General features: G+C 59.9%; 1 pseudogene; it reads left to right on the top strand.

The window, feature by feature from the left end:
* The first annotated feature begins 13,478 nt into the window (after positions 1-13,478).
* On the top strand, positions 13,479-14,702 carry LOC126910985 (uncharacterized; annotated as a pseudogene).
* The last annotated feature ends 2,040 nt before the right edge of the window (positions 14,703-16,742 follow it).

Raw genomic sequence — 16,742 nt, forward strand, 5'->3', positions numbered from 1 at the left:
GACGTTACCTTTGCCTCCCCAGTGCTGGCCGCACGTGTGGAGAACTGGCGGGTGGACATGGTGGAGACTCTGTCGGACCACAGATATATTCGGTTCGAAATCTCCACCCAGAGCCGACGGGGGAACTCCACATCGTCGGGCCGATCCCCGTTTCCGCGTTGGGCTCTCACTCGCTTGGACCGGGAGGCTGCAAAGGAGGCCGCGTTCCTGCAGGACTGGCTTTCGCCCCCTGCCGTCCTTGACCTGGACGTTGACGCCGCGGCGTCACAACTCAGAGGGTCTCTGACCGAAGTGTGTAACTCCAGCATGCCTCGGACTCGTCGTCCGCCTCCAAACCGTGCCGTGTATTGGTGGTCGGAGGAGCTGGCGCAGCTGCGGGCAGCGTGCATGGCCGCAAAGCGCCAGTTCACGCGGAGTCGTCGCCGGCGGCACCGAGACGAAGCAAACGAGGACCGTCTGTACGAAGCGTACAAGGCGGCAAAGGCGGCCCTCAAGTCAGCTATCGGCGCCGCCAAAGACGCAGCGAGAGCCGAGCTGCTGGAGACACTAGACGGCGATCCATTCGGGAGACCATACAGGGCGGCGCGTAACAAACTGCGCCCCTCAGGTCCCCCGGTGACCGAGACCCTTGAGCCTTCATTGCTGGATGAGGTGGTGCTGTCCCTGTTCCCGCGCCGGAACGCCGATTTCACCCCTCCAGCAATGAACCCCCCTCGGGATATGGAGGCGGAGGTACAGGTCCCTCCTGTCGCGGAAGGCGAGTTTCACACGGCGTTAGTCCGCCTCCGGGGAAAGAAAACTGCCCCCGGCCCAGACGGTATCCCCGCTAGGGTAGTGGCCATTGCCGCCTCCCAAATGGAGGAGCGGTTTCGGGACCTCTTCAGCGCGTGTCTCGCAACGGGGAGGTTCCCGAAACCCTGGAAGGAAGGGCAACTTGTGCCTGCTGCGCAAAGACGGACGCCCGGCGGACTCCCCTCGGCATACCGGCCCATCGTTCTGCTCGATGAGGTCGGAAAAATGTTCGAGGGGATCATAGCTGCCCGCCTCAACCGCCATCTTGCCAACGTTGGACCGGATCTCTCCGACGCTCAGTTCGGTTTTCGAGCCCAGCGGTCGACAATAGATGCCCTGACCCGTCTCAAGGGCCAGGTCAAGGAGGCCGTGGAAGAAGGGGATGGACTGTTGGCTGTGTCGTTTGATATAGCCAACGCGTTCAACTCCATCCCCCATTCAACCATCATTGAGGCGCTCCGATTCCACGGGGTGCCTCAATACCTTCGGAGCCTACTGGCCGATTACTTGGCAGACAGGGCTGTCGTCCTTGTCGACAGAGACGGAGAGGTTCGGCGCTACGTCGTGGAGTCCGGCGTTCCGCAGGGGTCAGTGTTAGGACCCCTCCTATGGAACGTTGGTTTCGACTGGCTCCTGCGGGGAACGCTCCTCCGCGGGACGAGTGTCATATGTTACGCGGATGACACTCTCCTCACTGCCCGCGGGGGCTTCACGACGGCGGCCAACCTGGCATCAGCGGGCGGCTCCCTGGTTGCCAACAGGATCCACCGCCTGGGGCTGACGGTGGCGCTGCACAAAACCGAGGCCGTGTTCTTCCACGGCCCGAGGCAGCGCCCCCCTCCCGACGCCCACATCTATGTGGACGGCACCAGGGTCGCCGTAGAGGGCCAGATAAAATATCTGGGCCTCATTCTAGATAGCAGGTGGCGTTTCGGCCCGCACTTTGCCGAGCTGTCCAAGCGCCTTCTAAGAACAGCGAATGCCCTCTCGTGGCTTATGCCAAATCTGGGGGGCCCAGCGCGCGATGCCGGCGTTTGTACGCCGGCATTCTCAGGAGCATGGCCCTTTATGGGGCTCCGATTTGGGCGGACTCCCTACACAGAAGGGAGAATGCCACCGCCCTTCGTGTGCCCCAAAGGGCTATCGCTCAGCGGGTGGCGCGGGCCTACCGCACAGTGGGCTTCGCGGCGGCATGCGCACTGGCGGGCACACCTCCGTGGGAGCTGGAGGCGTGGGTGCTCGCCAGAGTCTATGATTGGACGGCAGAGCGGAGGGCGCGCGGAGAGCACCCGGCTCATGAGGTGAGGGAGGCCGTGCGGCAGGAGGCCAAGGAGGCCATCGTCGTCCACTGGGCGGACGACCTTGCCGCTGCTGCCTTTGGCAGACGAACGCTGGACGCCATCGGGCCAGTCCTCCAGGCTTGGCTCGAGCGGCCGTTTGGTTTCCTCTCCTTCCGCCTGGTGCAGGTGATGACAGGCCATGGCTGCTTTGGCTCATACCTGCACCGCATCGGGCGGGAGGAGAGCCCGTCGTGCCACCACTGTGGCGCAACAGCGGACACGGTGCGGCATACTCTGGAGGAGTGCCCATCGTGGTCCGAGCCGCGGCAGAATTTGGTTGCGGCGGTCGGAGCAGACCTCTCGCTCCCTTCCATTGTTCGCGCTATGCTGGGGAGTGAGGAGGCATGGGCGGCGGTCGCCTCTTTCTGCGAGTGCGTAATATCGCAGAAGGAGGTGGCGGAGCGTGAGCGAGAGGAAGACGCCCTCGCTCCAGCGCTCCGACGAAGAAGAGTCGGCAGGAGAAGACGATAATACAACCGTCTTCTCCCTCCCGGGGGTGAGTAGCGGGTGCTAGGCGCGGGGGCGCCTACACCTGCATTGCACTACTCACCTCTCGCGGGACGGGAGCGGTTGGCACACGACCGTTCCCGATGCCCCTTTCCCATGCTAGGGAGGGGCTTGTAATGGCCTGCCACCACAGGTGGGCTCCGCCGAGGGGGTTCTGGTAGTAAAGGTTCAGCCGGTCTCCCAGACCCCCTAACTGGCGATGCGGGTGTGCTCCTGGGTTTTTTAGTGGGTATGCCGGCTTCGACCGGAGAGTCCCACATATCCCTCCCGTCCCCCGACGGGAGGACGATACATAAAGTATTTTTCCCAGGGTCAAAAAAAAAAAAAAAAAAAAAAAAAAAAAAAAAAAAAAAGGTTAAAAAAGGTTAGGTTAGGTTAGGTTAGGTTAGGTTAGGTTGGGGATCCCCCCACAGTGCTGACTTCCACGTAGTGATCCCCGGGCAACGCCGTGTCTGACCACCGTAACGGAGTGGCAGACCGGCGGCTAACGAGCGCTGTGCTTTCGTACACTTTCCTTCATTGCGGTTGAGTACGAACAAGACTTTTCTTCGATGCCATCGAAGCCTTTGCGGGACGCCTCCGGGCGCTTCCAATCAAAACGCCCTTCTCAGGGCGAACCCAACGGCCCTTCTCAGGGCCAACCCAACGGCCCTTTTCAGGGCCAACCTGACGACATTTCTGCGTCGGAAACTAGCCGCGCACCATCTGCGGCTAGTTTGTTTTGTCGGGCGGACGACTCGTCGGACTGCGAGTCCGTGACCGAGGCGGTCGCCAGTACCAGTCGGTACCTAAAGCGGGCCTACCTGAGGCAAGAATCCGACGATTCTTCGGAATCAGTTCTTGGTAGGAAAAAAAGGTGAAGGCGAAATCAAGTTCCCACGATGTGGGACTTGATGAGGCTCAACGCCAACTGAGGGCGTCTCTGGCGCAAGCAAAGCGGGTGGAGGTTCAAAAGGACCTAGAAGAAAAGGTCGCCGCCAAGGAGCGCGCAACCGGTGCTGCACGGTCCAGGGCCGGCTACGGGGCCTCCAACGTCCTGTACGCAGACCACTCAGTGGCCGAGCTAGCGCAAATGGCGCTGGAGGACAAGGAGGAGATTTTGGAGGTGGCCTCCAAGTCCTCCAACCTCAAGGGAACCTTTCAAAAGGCCCTTAAATGCCGTGCAGCCAGCTTGCACGGCATTATTGCGGAACTGGTGCAGCGCACGGCCACGGACGAGTCGCGGCAGCTGCAGGCGCGGGTGGATCGCCTGCAGGCTGAGGTAAGCCAGCTGCATAAAAAGCTGGCTGAAGCCACGGCTCCTGCCCCCAAAACCTCAGCAGCAACAGGCTCCTCCTCCGACCTTGAGGACATCATCCGCAAGGTCACTCAGGAGGAGAGAGCCTTCACCAGAGCCTGCTTTGCAGGTATAGAGGATCGGCTGTTGCCGGAAAAGCGCATCCGTCCTCCACTCGCGGCGGACAGAGCGCCAGTTGCGATGCCGGCACCGGCAACGGTCCCATCCACCAGCGGGCAACCCCAGGCCCCAAAGCCCTCTAAGGGCAAAGGGAAGGGAAAAAAGTCCCAGGCGGCAGCTCCACTTGCGCCCAGCACATGTGCAGATGCACAAGTCGAGCTTGGAACCGTCCAAGCAGCTCCTCTTAGCCAGCAGGACGACGCGGGGGAACCTTCCGCCACCCCTCCCACCGAGACGTGGACGGAGGTAGTGAAAAGAGGGAAAAAGAAGAAGACGGTCCCGAAAATCACCCCGGCTGCTCCTGCAGCCAATAGGGCTCCTGCCGCTCCCTTAAACAAGGGTGTGAAACTAGCGGCTCCCAGGTCGGCGGCGGTGACGGTGACCATCACTCCAGAGGCCGCCGAAAGGGGTGAAACATACGAGTCGGTGCTGACGCGGGCTCGTGGGTTCGCTGACCCCATCCAATTGGGCATCGGCCCCATCAAGTGTCGCCGTACCCAAACCGGCGCTCGATTATTCGAGTTCCCCGGGGCCGCGGGTTCGCAAAACGCGGATCTCTTCGCGGCTAAGCTGCGAGAGGGCATCGCGGACGTGGCAAAGGTCGCCAGACCAGTCAAGTCCGCGACACTGGAGGTTGTGGATCTCGATGATTCAGTTTCCGTGAACGAAGTGGTTGCGGCCATTGCAGCAGCAGGAGGCTGCTCCGTCGAGGCGGTGCATGGTCGGACCATCTGGACTGGCCGCCGCGGCCTGGGCATGACCCGTGTGGACTGCCCAGTCACCGCAGCCAAGGCCGTCCTGAACAGAACCAAAGGACGGCTGCTGATCGGGTTCAGCTCAGCTGTGGTCCGAGCACTTGAGGAGCAACCTCTGCGCTGCTTCAAGTGCTTCGGCACTGGCCACACCCGATACATGTGTCCGTCCAGCGCGGAGAGGGCAGACACCTGCTACCGTTGCGGCAAGTCGGGGCACTTGGCGGCGTCCTGTGACGCCACCACGCCGCACTGTGCTGTGTGCGCGGCCAGTGGTCGCCCAGCGAACCATTTCATGGCTGGGAGGAAGTGTACTCCTCCCACCAAGAAGGGCAAAATGCAGGCGCCAAAGCGTCCTGCCGCTGCCAATGCTACCGCCACCGCTACCCCGGTCACGGTCGCTAACGCGGGAGATGAGATGATTGAATAATGGGGCGCAATCATCTCATCCTACAGGCCAACACCAACCACTGCAGAGCGGCCCAGGACCTGCTGGTGCAGACCATGGCAGATTGGTTGGTGGACGTAGCGGTAGTTGCCGAGCCCTACCGGATTCCCGACCGTTGGCTGGGCGACAGGGATGGCCTAGTCGCGATTGCGGCACGGTCTTCCACAGACTCCCCTCCCCTCTCGCTTCTAGAGAGAGGATCGGGATACGTGGCCGCCGTGTGGGGGGACCTGGCCCTTGTGGGGGTCTACTTCTCCCCAAATCGCCCTCTCCAGGCCTTCGAGGATTTCCTCGAGGGACTTGCGGCCGTAGTCGGCAGGATGGCGCCTCGACAGGTTTCCGTTCTGGGGGACTTGAACGCCAAGTCAGAGACGTGGGGCAACTCTGCCACCGACGCTCGTGGGCGGGCGCTTGAGGCGTGGGCAGCCTCCTCTGGTCTCTCCCTCTTGAACAGGGGGAGTGTTCAAACATGCGTGCGGCGGCAGGGTGGGTCCATAGTGGACGTTACCTTTGCCTCCCCAGTGCTGGCCGCACGTGTGGAGAACTGGCGGGTGGACATGGTGGAGACTCTGTCGGACCACAGATATATTCGGTTCGAAATCTCCACCCAGAGCCGACGGGGGAACTCCACATCGTCGGGCCGATCCCCGTTTCCGCGTTGGGCTCTCACTCGCTTGGACCGGGAGGCTGCAAAGGAGGCCGCGTTCCTGCAGGACTGGCTTTCGCCCCCTGCCGTCCTTGACCTGGACGTTGACGCCGCGGCGTCACAACTCAGAGGGTCTCTGACCGAAGTGTGTAACTCCAGCATGCCTCGGACTCGTCGTCCGCCTCCAAACCGTGCCGTGTATTGGTGGTCGGAGGAGCTGGCGCAGCTGCGGGCAGCGTGCATGGCCGCAAAGCGCCAGTTCACGCGGAGTCGTCGCCGGCGGCACCGAGACGAAGCAAACGAGGACCGTCTGTACGAAGCGTACAAGGCGGCAAAGGCGGCCCTCAAGTCAGCTATCGGCGCCGCCAAAGACGCAGCGAGAGCCGAGCTGCTGGAGACACTAGACGGCGATCCATTCGGGAGACCATACAGGGCGGCGCGTAACAAACTGCGCCCCTCAGGTCCCCCGGTGACCGAGACCCTTGAGCCTTCATTGCTGGATGAGGTGGTGCTGTCCCTGTTCCCGCGCCGGAACGCCGATTTCACCCCTCCAGCAATGAACCCCCCTCGGGATATGGAGGCGGAGGTACAGGTCCCTCCTGTCGCGGAAGGCGAGTTTCACACGGCGTTAGTCCGCCTCCGGGGAAAGAAAACTGCCCCCGGCCCAGACGGTATCCCCGCTAGGGTAGTGGCCATTGCCGCCTCCCAAATGGAGGAGCGGTTTCGGGACCTCTTCAGCGCGTGTCTCGCAACGGGGAGGTTCCCGAAACCCTGGAAGGAAGGGCAATTGTGCCTGCTGCGCAAAGACGGACGCCCGGCGGACTCCCCTCGGCATACCGGCCCATCGTTCTGCTCGATGAGGTCGGAAAAATGTTCGAGGGGATCATAGCTGCCCGCCTCAACCGCCATCTTGCCAACGTTGGACCGGATCTCTCCGACGCTCAGTTCGGTTTTCGAGCCCAGCGGTCGACAATAGATGCCCTGACCCGTCTCAAGGGCCAGGTCAAGGAGGCCGTGGAAGAAGGGGATGGACTGTTGGCTGTGTCGTTTGATATAGCCAACGCGTTCAACTCCATCCCCCATTCAACCATCATTGAGGCGCTCCGATTCCACGGGGTGCCTCAATACCTTCGGAGCCTACTGGCCGATTACTTGGCAGACAGGGCTGTCGTCCTTGTCGACAGAGACGGAGAGGTTCGGCGCTACGTCGTGGAGTCCGGCGTTCCGCAGGGGTCAGTGTTAGGACCCCTCCTATGGAACGTTGGTTTCGACTGGCTCCTGCGGGGAACGCTCCTCCGCGGGACGAGTGTCATATGTTACGCGGATGACACTCTCCTCACTGCCCGCGGGGGCTTCACGACGGCGGCCAACCTGGCATCAGCGGGCGGCTCCCTGGTTGCCAACAGGATCCACCGCCTGGGGCTGACGGTGGCGCTGCACAAAACCGAGGCCGTGTTCTTCCACGGCCCGAGGCAGCGCCCCCCTCCCGACGCCCACATCTATGTGGACGGCACCAGGGTCGCCGTAGAGGGCCAGATAAAATATCTGGGCCTCATTCTAGATAGCAGGTGGCGTTTCGGCCCGCACTTTGCCGAGCTGTCCAAGCGCCTTCTAAGAACAGCGAATGCCCTCTCGTGGCTTATGCCAAATCTGGGGGGCCCAGCGCGCGATGCCGGCGTTTGTACGCCGGCATTCTCAGGAGCATGGCCCTTTATGGGGCTCCGATTTGGGCGGACTCCCTACACAGAAGGGAGAATGCCACCGCCCTTCGTGTGCCTCAAAGGGCTATCGCTCAGCGGGTGGCGCGGGCCTACCGCACAGTGGGCTTCGCGGCGGCATGCGCACTGGCGGGCACACCTCCGTGGGAGCTGGAGGCGTGGGTGCTCGCCAGAGTCTATGATTGGACGGCAGAGCGGAGGGCGCGCGGAGAGCACCCGGCTCATGAGGTGAGGGAGGCCGTGCGGCAGGAGGCCAAGGAGGCCATCGTCGTCCACTGGGCGGACGACCTTGCCGCTGCTGCCTTTGGCAGACGAACGCTGGACGCCATCGGGCCAGTCCTCCAGGCTTGGCTCGAGCGGCCGTTTGGTTTCCTCTCCTTCCGCCTGGTGCAGGTGATGACAGGCCATGGCTGCTTTGGCTCATACCTGCACCGCATCGGGCGGGAGGAGAGCCCGTCGTGCCACCACTGTGGCGCAACAGCGGACACGGTGCGGCATACTCTGGAGGAGTGCCCATCGTGGTCCGAGCCGCGGCAGAATTTGGTTGCGGCGGTCGGAGCAGACCTCTCGCTCCCTTCCATTGTTCGCGCTATGCTGGGGAGTGAGGAGGCATGGGCGGCGGTCGCCTCTTTCTGCGAGTGCGTAATATCGCAGAAGGAGGTGGCGGAGCGTGAGCGAGAGGAAGACGCCCTCGCTCCAGCGCTCCGACGGAGAAGAGTCGGCAGGAGAAGGCGACTATACAACCGTCTTCTCCCTCCCGGGGGTGAGTAGCGGGTGCTAGGCGCGGGGGCGCCTACACCTGCATTGCACTACTCACCTCTCGCGGGACGGGAGCGGTTGGCACACGACCGTTCCCGATGCCCCTTTCCCATGCTGGGGAGGGGCTTGTAATGGCCTGCCACCACAGGTGGGCTCCGCCGAGGGGGTTCTGGTAGTAAAGGTTCAGCCGGTCTCCCAGACCCCCTAACTGGCGATGCGGGTGTGCTCCTGGGTTTTTTAGTGGGTATGCCGGCTTCTACCGGAGAGTCCCACATATCCCTCCCGTCCCCCGACGGGAGGACGATACATAAAGTATTTTTCCCAGGGTCAAAAAAAAAAAAAAAAAAAAAAAAAAAAAAGGTTAAGTGTTGGAGTGACTATTACCTGTAGCAGACTTCTGGACAGGGCGGGCGAACCCGAGATGGGTTCTGGAAGCGGCGGGCTACACATAGCCCGCGCTACCGAGGGTCGTTTCTCCGCCCGTCTCTCTGAACCTAGCAGAGAGCGTGGCGGAGAGGCAAGGGCGGTGCTCGTTGCGCACTTACCCTGCCAACGAGTAGCATTGGGACACAGGCTGTCCTCGACTGCAACTGCCGATATCGTAATCCGGGAAGAGGTCATGGTCATGTTTTATGACTCCTAACGGGACGAGGGTCTTGGCTTGATTGCCCGGACCGCGAGGAAGATAACCTCTATAAAAATTCCTTCAATACCAAGTTCTGGTGCGCGGCGAGGGTATGCGTGGCTGAGGAGTAGTGTCAGTCTTGAGCGCACCCCCAGCTGGGGGACCGGTGGACCCCCCAGTTGGGAACAAATGTACACTTACCCAGGTACAGGGGGCACTGCCTGGGTGGACCGTTTATTTCCCCCATACTCGTGGGACTTGTATGGATTTAAATCAAACACCACCAACAGAAGAGGAGGAGAGGGCAGGTGAGCTCAGCTCGCCTGCAGCTGCAGCGGAGCTGCATGCAGAAAGCGGCGAAAATCGCTCGCGTAGGACGTCTTCCACCAGGAAGCGTCCAGTTAATAAGTCATCCGACGAGGAAGGCCTGCCGGCTCCTAAGTTGCCGACCTCGAGGAGGGGACGACGGCAAACAAGAGAGGCGAGTGCTTCGCAGCCGCGGAGGGATAGGCACGGGCGTTTCGTGCGCTCCGATACCCCGGCGGCTAGCGAGGTAGAGAGTGACATTGGGGTCACTATAGAGGACCCATGTGATGGCGGTGAAAGCACTGCCTCACTGGGGAGCTCAAAGGCGGATCTCAATGCCGCCAAAAGGGAGCAGCGCAAAGCCGTCGCGGCCGACGAAGTGTCGGAAATGGCCCGACGCGCTCGCGAGCGGCGAGCCGCTTTGGCAGCGGAAGGGGAGAGCCATCTGCGGTGGCCTTGAGCCAGTTGGCTCTTGATGGGGTGGACTTGGTCCTAAAGGTTGCCACCAAGTCCGGCAGCCTGAAGGGCACATTCACCCGTGGGTTAAAAGAGGCTGCCGCAGATATCAAGGAGGCGGTTGCCCTCCTCCTCAATAGGACGACCTCTGACGAGGTCGCCAAGTTACGGGAGGAAAACAGTCGCCTCCGTAACGACCTTGACGACCTTCGGCGGCAAGTCGCTGAGTTAAGCTCTCAGCAGCGACCCGCGGCTGATGATGCCGTACCTGCTCCTGCACCGCCGCCGCAACCCAATAGCCTTCGCACCGACGAAGAGGTCGAGCGCATTGTCCGGCTCTGCATGCTCCAGTGCGGGAGCATGGTCAATGCTCGGCTGGAAGCGATCTCTCGTCGTCTTCCAGCCGAAACCCTCCGCCCTCCTCTAGCCGCCGATGCGCGGAGGACTGAGGAGCGGCCGAGACCAGGGCCTCCAGTAGAGAAGCCGGCGGAAGGAGCCCCTCTGCGCGGCCAGCCCACGTCTGCCGGGTCCAAGGGCGAGACTTGGGCGAAAGTCGTGGGCCGCAAGAAAGCCCGCAAGGCCGTCAAAAAGGCCGCAGCAGCCGCACGCGTCCCCGGTAGGACCGCTAAAGCGGCTGCGCAGCCTGCACAGCAGACTACCAGAGGCGGACGCAAAGGACCAAAGATACGTGCCCCGCGCTCCGAGGCTGTTACGCTTACGCTACAGCCGGGGGCCGCGGAGCGTGGCGTAACGTACCAGTCCGTCATTGCCGAGGCCAAGGCCAAGATCAAACTACCCGATCTTGGCCTCGAGTCCGTCACCCTCAGACAGGCTGCCACGGGTGCGCGGCTGTTCAAGGTGCCAGGTGCTGTAAGCGACAGTGCCAAAAAGGCGGACGCTCTGGCCGCCAAAATTAGGGAGGTCCTCAATCCGGAGGACGTCCGGGTCTCCAGGCCAATGAAAACCGCAGAGCTGCGGATTGCTGGTCTGGACGACTCCGTGACCACCGAGGAGGTGGTGGCGGCCGCTGCCCGAAGTGGTGAGTGTCCGCCAGACAATGTGCGGGCCGGCGATATACGCGCTGACGCCTCTGGACTCGGCGTGGTCTGGATTCGGTGCCCCGTGGCGTCAGCGAAGAAAATCGCTGAAAGTGGCAGGTTGCTGATTGGCTGGGTTGCAGCGCGGGTAAAACTGCTGCAGCCCCGGGCTCTGCAGTGCTTCCGGTGCCTGGAGAAGGGGCACGTCCGGGCAAAATGCACCGCCGAGATCGACCGTAGTGATCTTTGCTATCGCTGCGGTCAGCCCGGCCACAAAGCGACCCAGTGTTCCGCAGCGCTCAACTGCAGCCTTTGCTCGGCTGCAGGGAAACCGGCGGGACACAAAGTGGGCGGAGAGGGCCTGTGGTGCACCCGCCACCAACAAGGCCCAAACGAGGAGAAAAAGAACAAGAAGAGGAGCTCTAAGCCTGCCGGGGAAACCTCGCCACCCCCGCAGGCCAGTAACTCCGCGGCCGACTCCCGGTCCAGGACTGTTGCCGAGGGAATGGACTGTCAATAATGGCACAACTCCATTTCCTCCAGGGCAACATCAACCACTGTGCCAGAGCTCAGGACCTCCTAGTCCAGAGCATTGCAGAGTGGTCGATTGACGTCGCTGTGGTCGCCGAGCCATACTTCATCCCTGCCCGTGACAACTGGTTGGGATGCGCTGATGGTTTGGTGGCCATTATTGGCGGGACTCTGATCGACCCGTCTCGTGGCCGCGGCTGGGTTGCTGCGGTCTCGGGCGGCATCGCCATTGTGGGGGCGTATTTCTCCCCCAACAAGAGTCTCGCCGACTTCGAGAGTTTCCTTGTCGAGCTGGGCGCCGTCGTAGGTCGCCATCACCCTCGTCCCGTTCTGGTACTGGGTGATCTCAACGCCAAGTCATCGGCATGGGGATCTCCAGTCACTGACCCCCGGGGCGAGGTGCTAGAAGAGTGGGCGATCACGACTGGTTTGGTCGTCCTGAATCGGGGTTCGGAATATACCTGCGTGCGGCAGCGGGGCGGGTCGATAGTGGACGTCTCGTTTGCTAGCCCCTCTGCCGCCGGCCGAGTCCGCGACTGGCGTGTCGCTGTGGAGGTGGAGACGCTATCGGACCACCGATACATCCGGTTCGACGTCTCTGCCCGGACCGCGAGCGGCCGCCAATCAACAGCCCCGATTAACGACGGCCCGCGCTGGGCGCTCAAGCGCATCGACAGGGAAATACTCGAAGAAGCTGCCTTAGTCCAGTCCTGGAACTGGGAGTCGACGACGACCGGCCCCGTCGACGTCGAGGCGATGGCACTGCGATTTCGCGGGGCGATGACGCAAATTTGTGACGCGTCCATGCCCCGCGTCCGCCCACAGTCCGCAAGGCGCCAGGTGTACTGGTGGACGGACGAGATCGCGCAATTGCGCGTAGCGTGTGTCGCGGTTCGCCGCCGGTACACCCGATACCGGAGACGACGACGACGGGATCCCGTCGAGGAGGACGCGCTGTACCAAGCGTACCGCACGTCCAAGGAGACTCTGTGGCGGGCCATCGCCGACTCAAAGTCGCGTGCCAGGGAGGAGCTGCTTGGGTCCCTAGATAGGGATCCGTGGGGACGCCCCTACCGCTGGGTACGGGGCAAGTTGCGTCCATGGGCACCCCCACTAACCCAAAGCATGGATCCACAGTTGTTGGAGGCGGTGGTATCGGCTCTCTTCCCTGAGCGAGCTGAGTACGTTCCCCCGGCGATGGCTCCGCCCTCAGCCACAGACTCTCCAGCAGAGGAGAGCACCGACGTCCCCGAGGTGACGCAAGCAGAGATGAGAGCGGCCGTGTTGCGACTCCGGGCAAAGAACACGGCGCCCGGACCCGACGGAGTTCCTGGACGTGCTCTCGTCCTTGCTCTGAAGGAGCTAGAGCCCCAGCTGAGAGGGATCTTCACGGCATGTCTCGAGCAGGGTCAGTTTCCCAGTGTGTGGAAGGAGGGGAAGCTGGTTCTGCTGAGGAAGGAGGGGCGCCCAGCGGACTCGCCGTCCGCGTACCGGCCCATAGTGCTGCTCGACGAGGCGGGCAAACTTTTCGAGCGCATTATCGCGAATCGCCTCGTCAGCCACTTGTGCAGAGAGGGGCCGAACCTGGACGACAACCAGTTCGGGTTTCGTCAGGGGCGCTCCACCATAGACGCCATCATGCGCGTGAGGACCCTGGCGGAGGAGACGGTGTCCCAGGGTGGGGTGGTGCTGGCGGTGTCTCTCGACATCTCCAACGCATTTAACACCCTACCCTGGAGTTGTATTAGGGAGGCACTAAGTTACCATCGCGTGCCTTCCTACCTCCGCCGCACAGTAGGGGCTTTCCTAGAGGGTAGATGCGTCATTTATCGGGGACGTGACGGTGCAGGTCGGCACCTCGTATCTTGCGGTGTTCCACAGGGATCGGTCTTGGGACCGCTCCTGTGGAACATCGGCTATGACTGGGTGTTGCGAGGCGAACTCCCGCCGGGCGCTGACTTGACGTGCTATGCGGATGACACGCTAGTGACTGCCCGGGGAGCTCGCACAGGGAAGCGACGTTGAAAGCTACGGCTGCGGTGTCACAGGTGGTGAACCGCATCCGGCGCCTGGGCCTGGAGGTGGCCCTGAACAAGTCGGAGGCCATGGTGTTTCATGGCCCCCGGCGTGCGCCGGCGCCGGGATCGCACATCGTGGTCAGCGGGGCCCGCATAGCTGTCGAGTCTACCATGAAATACCTGGGATTGGTGCTCGACAGCCGATGGGAATTCGGGCCTCACTTCCGGCGACTGGCGCCCAAGCTGATGGGCGCCGCGGGCGCCTTTCAACGTTGCTTCCCAACTTGGGGCCCGAGCGCCGCCTGTAGGCGGTTGTACGTGGGAATCGTGCGATCCATGGCCCTGTATGGGGCCCCTGTTTGGGCAATGGACCTGACGGCCAACACCCTCGCCATTCTGCGTAAACCGCAGAGGGCGATGGCCGTCAGAGTCGTCCGCGGGTATCGCACGATTTCCTACGAGGCGGCTTGCGTTCTGGCCGGATCCCCGCCCTGGGACCTAGAGGCGAAAGTACTCGCGTCATTGTATCGATGGCGCGAGGAAGAGCGCACGGGGCTCGACGCCGATTCAGCGGCAGATCGAGCGACGCCGAGAAGAGCTCCGTCAGATCTTGGTGGCGGAATGGCGGCAAAGGCTTCTGCGCCCTACCGCCGGCCTCGCTACCGTCGAGGCGATCCGGCCAGTACTCGACGACTGGCTCGGGAGGAAGCACGGCTCCCTGTCGTTCAGGGTGACGCAGGTGCTATCTGGGCACGGATGCTTCGGCAAGTACCTGTGCCGCATAGACAGGGAGCCGGACGCTCGGTGCCACCACTGCGTCCATTGCGGGAGGACACGGCGCAACACACGCTCGCCGAGTGTATAGCTTGGGAGGAGCAGCGCCGTGCCCTCACAAACGAAATAGGAGGCGATCTGTCGCTGCCGGCCGTCGTACGCAAGATGGTCGACAGCGCGGAGTCGTGGGACGCGGTGGTGTCCTTCTGCGAGGACGTGATGTCGCAGAAGGAAACTGCGGAGCGGGAGAGGGAGATCACGACTCCCCTCCCCGCCCGCAGTAGGCGCACCGGGCGCAGGAGAAGGGCGGACAACGCCCTCTTCCAGCCCCCATGAATGGGTCCAGGGGCGCGGGACTTGGGGAAGTCCCCGCCCCCTATTCCATAGACCCGAGGTGATGGCGTGCGCGGGTGTCGGCGCGCGCCTCCGAGACGATGCACGGGGTAGTCCAAACTTACCTACCCCGTGCAAGAGATGAGGTCAGGGCGGACCTGGCCGGCATGTGATGTGGGGCTGCGGACGAATCTGGACTCCCGCGCCCCCACGATCACGTGCTGAGTAGACACCGGGGGTTTTAGCCGGTAAGAGTCCGGCATACCCCTCCGCCTTTCCCCGGGCGGAGGAAGTCCATGAGGATTTCCCCCCGACAAAAAAAAAAAAAAAAAAAAAAAAAAAAAGGTTAGGTTAGGTTAGGTTAGGTTAGGTTAGGTTAGGTTAGGTTAGGTTAGGTTAGGTTAGGTTAGGTTAGGTTAGGTTAGGTTAGGTTAGGTTAGGTTAGGTTAGGTTAGGTTAGGTTAGGTTAGGTTAGGTTAGGTTAGGTTAGGTTAGGTTAGGTTAGGTTAGGTTAGGTTAGGTTAGGTTAGGTTAGGTTAGGTTAGGTTAGGTTAGGTTAGGTTAGGTTAGGTTAGGTTAGGTTAGGTTAGGTTAGGTTAGGTTAGGTTAGGTTAGGTTAGGTTAGGTTAGGTTAGGTTAGGTTAGGTTAGGTTAGGTTAGGTTAGGTTAGGTTAGGTTAGGTTAGGTTAGGTTAGGTTAGGTTAGGTTAGGTTAGGTTAGGTTAGGTTAGGTTAGGTTAGGTTAGGTTAGGTTAGGTTAGGTTAGGTTAGGTTAGGTTAGGTTAGGTTAGGTTAGGTTAGGTTAGGTTAGGTTAGGTTAGGTTAGGTTAGGTTAGGTTAGGTTAGGTTAGGTTAGGTTAGGTTAGGTTAGGTTAGGTTAGGTTAGGTTAGGTTAGGTTAGGTTAGGTTAGGTTAGGTTAGGTTAGGTTAGGTTAGGTTAGGTTAGGTTAGGTTAGGTTAGGTTAGGTTAGGTTAGGTTAGGTTAGGTTAGGTTAGGTTAGGTTAGGTTAGGTTAGGTTAGGTTAGGTTAGGTTAGGTTAGGTTAGGTTAGGTTAGGTTAGGTTAGGTTAGGTTAGGTTAGGTTAGGTTAGGTTAGGTTAGGTTAGGTTAGGTTAGGTTAGGTTAGGTTAGGTTAGGTTAGGTTAGGTTAGGTTAGGTTAGGTTAGGTTAGGTTAGGTTAGGTTAGGTTAGGTTAGGTTAGGTTAGGTTAGGTTAGGTTAGGTTAGGTTAGGTTAGGTTAGGTTAGGTTAGGTTAGGTTAGGTTAGGTTAGGTTAGGTTAGGTTAGGTTAGGTTAGGTTAGGTTAGGTTAGGTTAGGTTAGGTTAGGTTAGGTTAGGTTAGGTTAGGTTAGGTTAGGTTAGGTTAGGTTAGGTTAGGTTAGGTTAGGTTAGGTTAGGTTAGGTTAGGTTAGGTTAGGTTAGGTTAGGTTAGGTTAGGTTAGGTTAGGTTAGGTTAGGTTAGGTTAGGTTAGGTTAGGTTAGGTTAGGTTAGGTTAGGTTAGGTTAGGTTAGGTTAGGTTAGGTTAGGTTAGGTTAGGTTAGGTTAGGTTAGGTTAGGTTAGGTTAGGTTAGGTTAGGTTAGGTTAGGTTAGGTTAGGTTAGGTTAGGTTAGGTTAGGTTAGGTTAGGTTAGGTTAGGTTAGGTTAGGTTAGGTTAGGTTAGGTTAGGTTAGGTTAGGTTAGGTTAGGTTAGGTTAGGTTAGGTTAGGTTAGGTTAGGTTAGGTTAGGTTAGGTTAGGTTAGGTTAGGTTAGGTTAGGTTAGGTTAGGTTAGGTTAGGTTAGGTTAGGTTAGGTTAGGTTAGGTTAGGTTAGGTTAGGTTAGGTTAGGTTAGGTTAGGTTAGGTTAGGTTAGGTTAGGTTAGGTTAGGTTAGGTTAGGTTAGGTTAGGTTAGGTTAGGTTAGGTTAGGTTAGGTTAGGTTAGGTTAGGTTAGGTTAGGTTAGGTTAGGTTAGGTTAGGTTAGGTTAGGTTAGGTTAGGTTAGGTTAGGTTAGGTTAGGTTAGGTTAGGTTAGGTTAGGTTAGGTTAGGTTAGGTTAGGTTAGGTTAGGTTAGGTTAGGTTAGGTTAGGTTAGGTTAGGTTAGGTTAGGTTAGGTTAGGTTAGGTTAGGTTAGGTTAGGTTAGGTTAGGTTAGGTTAGGTTAGGTTAGGTTAGGTTAGGTTAGGTTAGGTTAGGTTAGGTTAGGTTAGGTTAGGTTAGGTTAGGTTAGGTTAGGTTAGGTTAGGTTAGGTTAGGTTAGGTTAGGTTA

Source organism: Spodoptera frugiperda, chromosome 8, assembly GCF_023101765.2.
Source record: "Spodoptera frugiperda isolate SF20-4 chromosome 8, AGI-APGP_CSIRO_Sfru_2.0, whole genome shotgun sequence".
NCBI classification, from domain to species: domain Eukaryota; kingdom Metazoa; phylum Arthropoda; class Insecta; order Lepidoptera; family Noctuidae; genus Spodoptera; species Spodoptera frugiperda.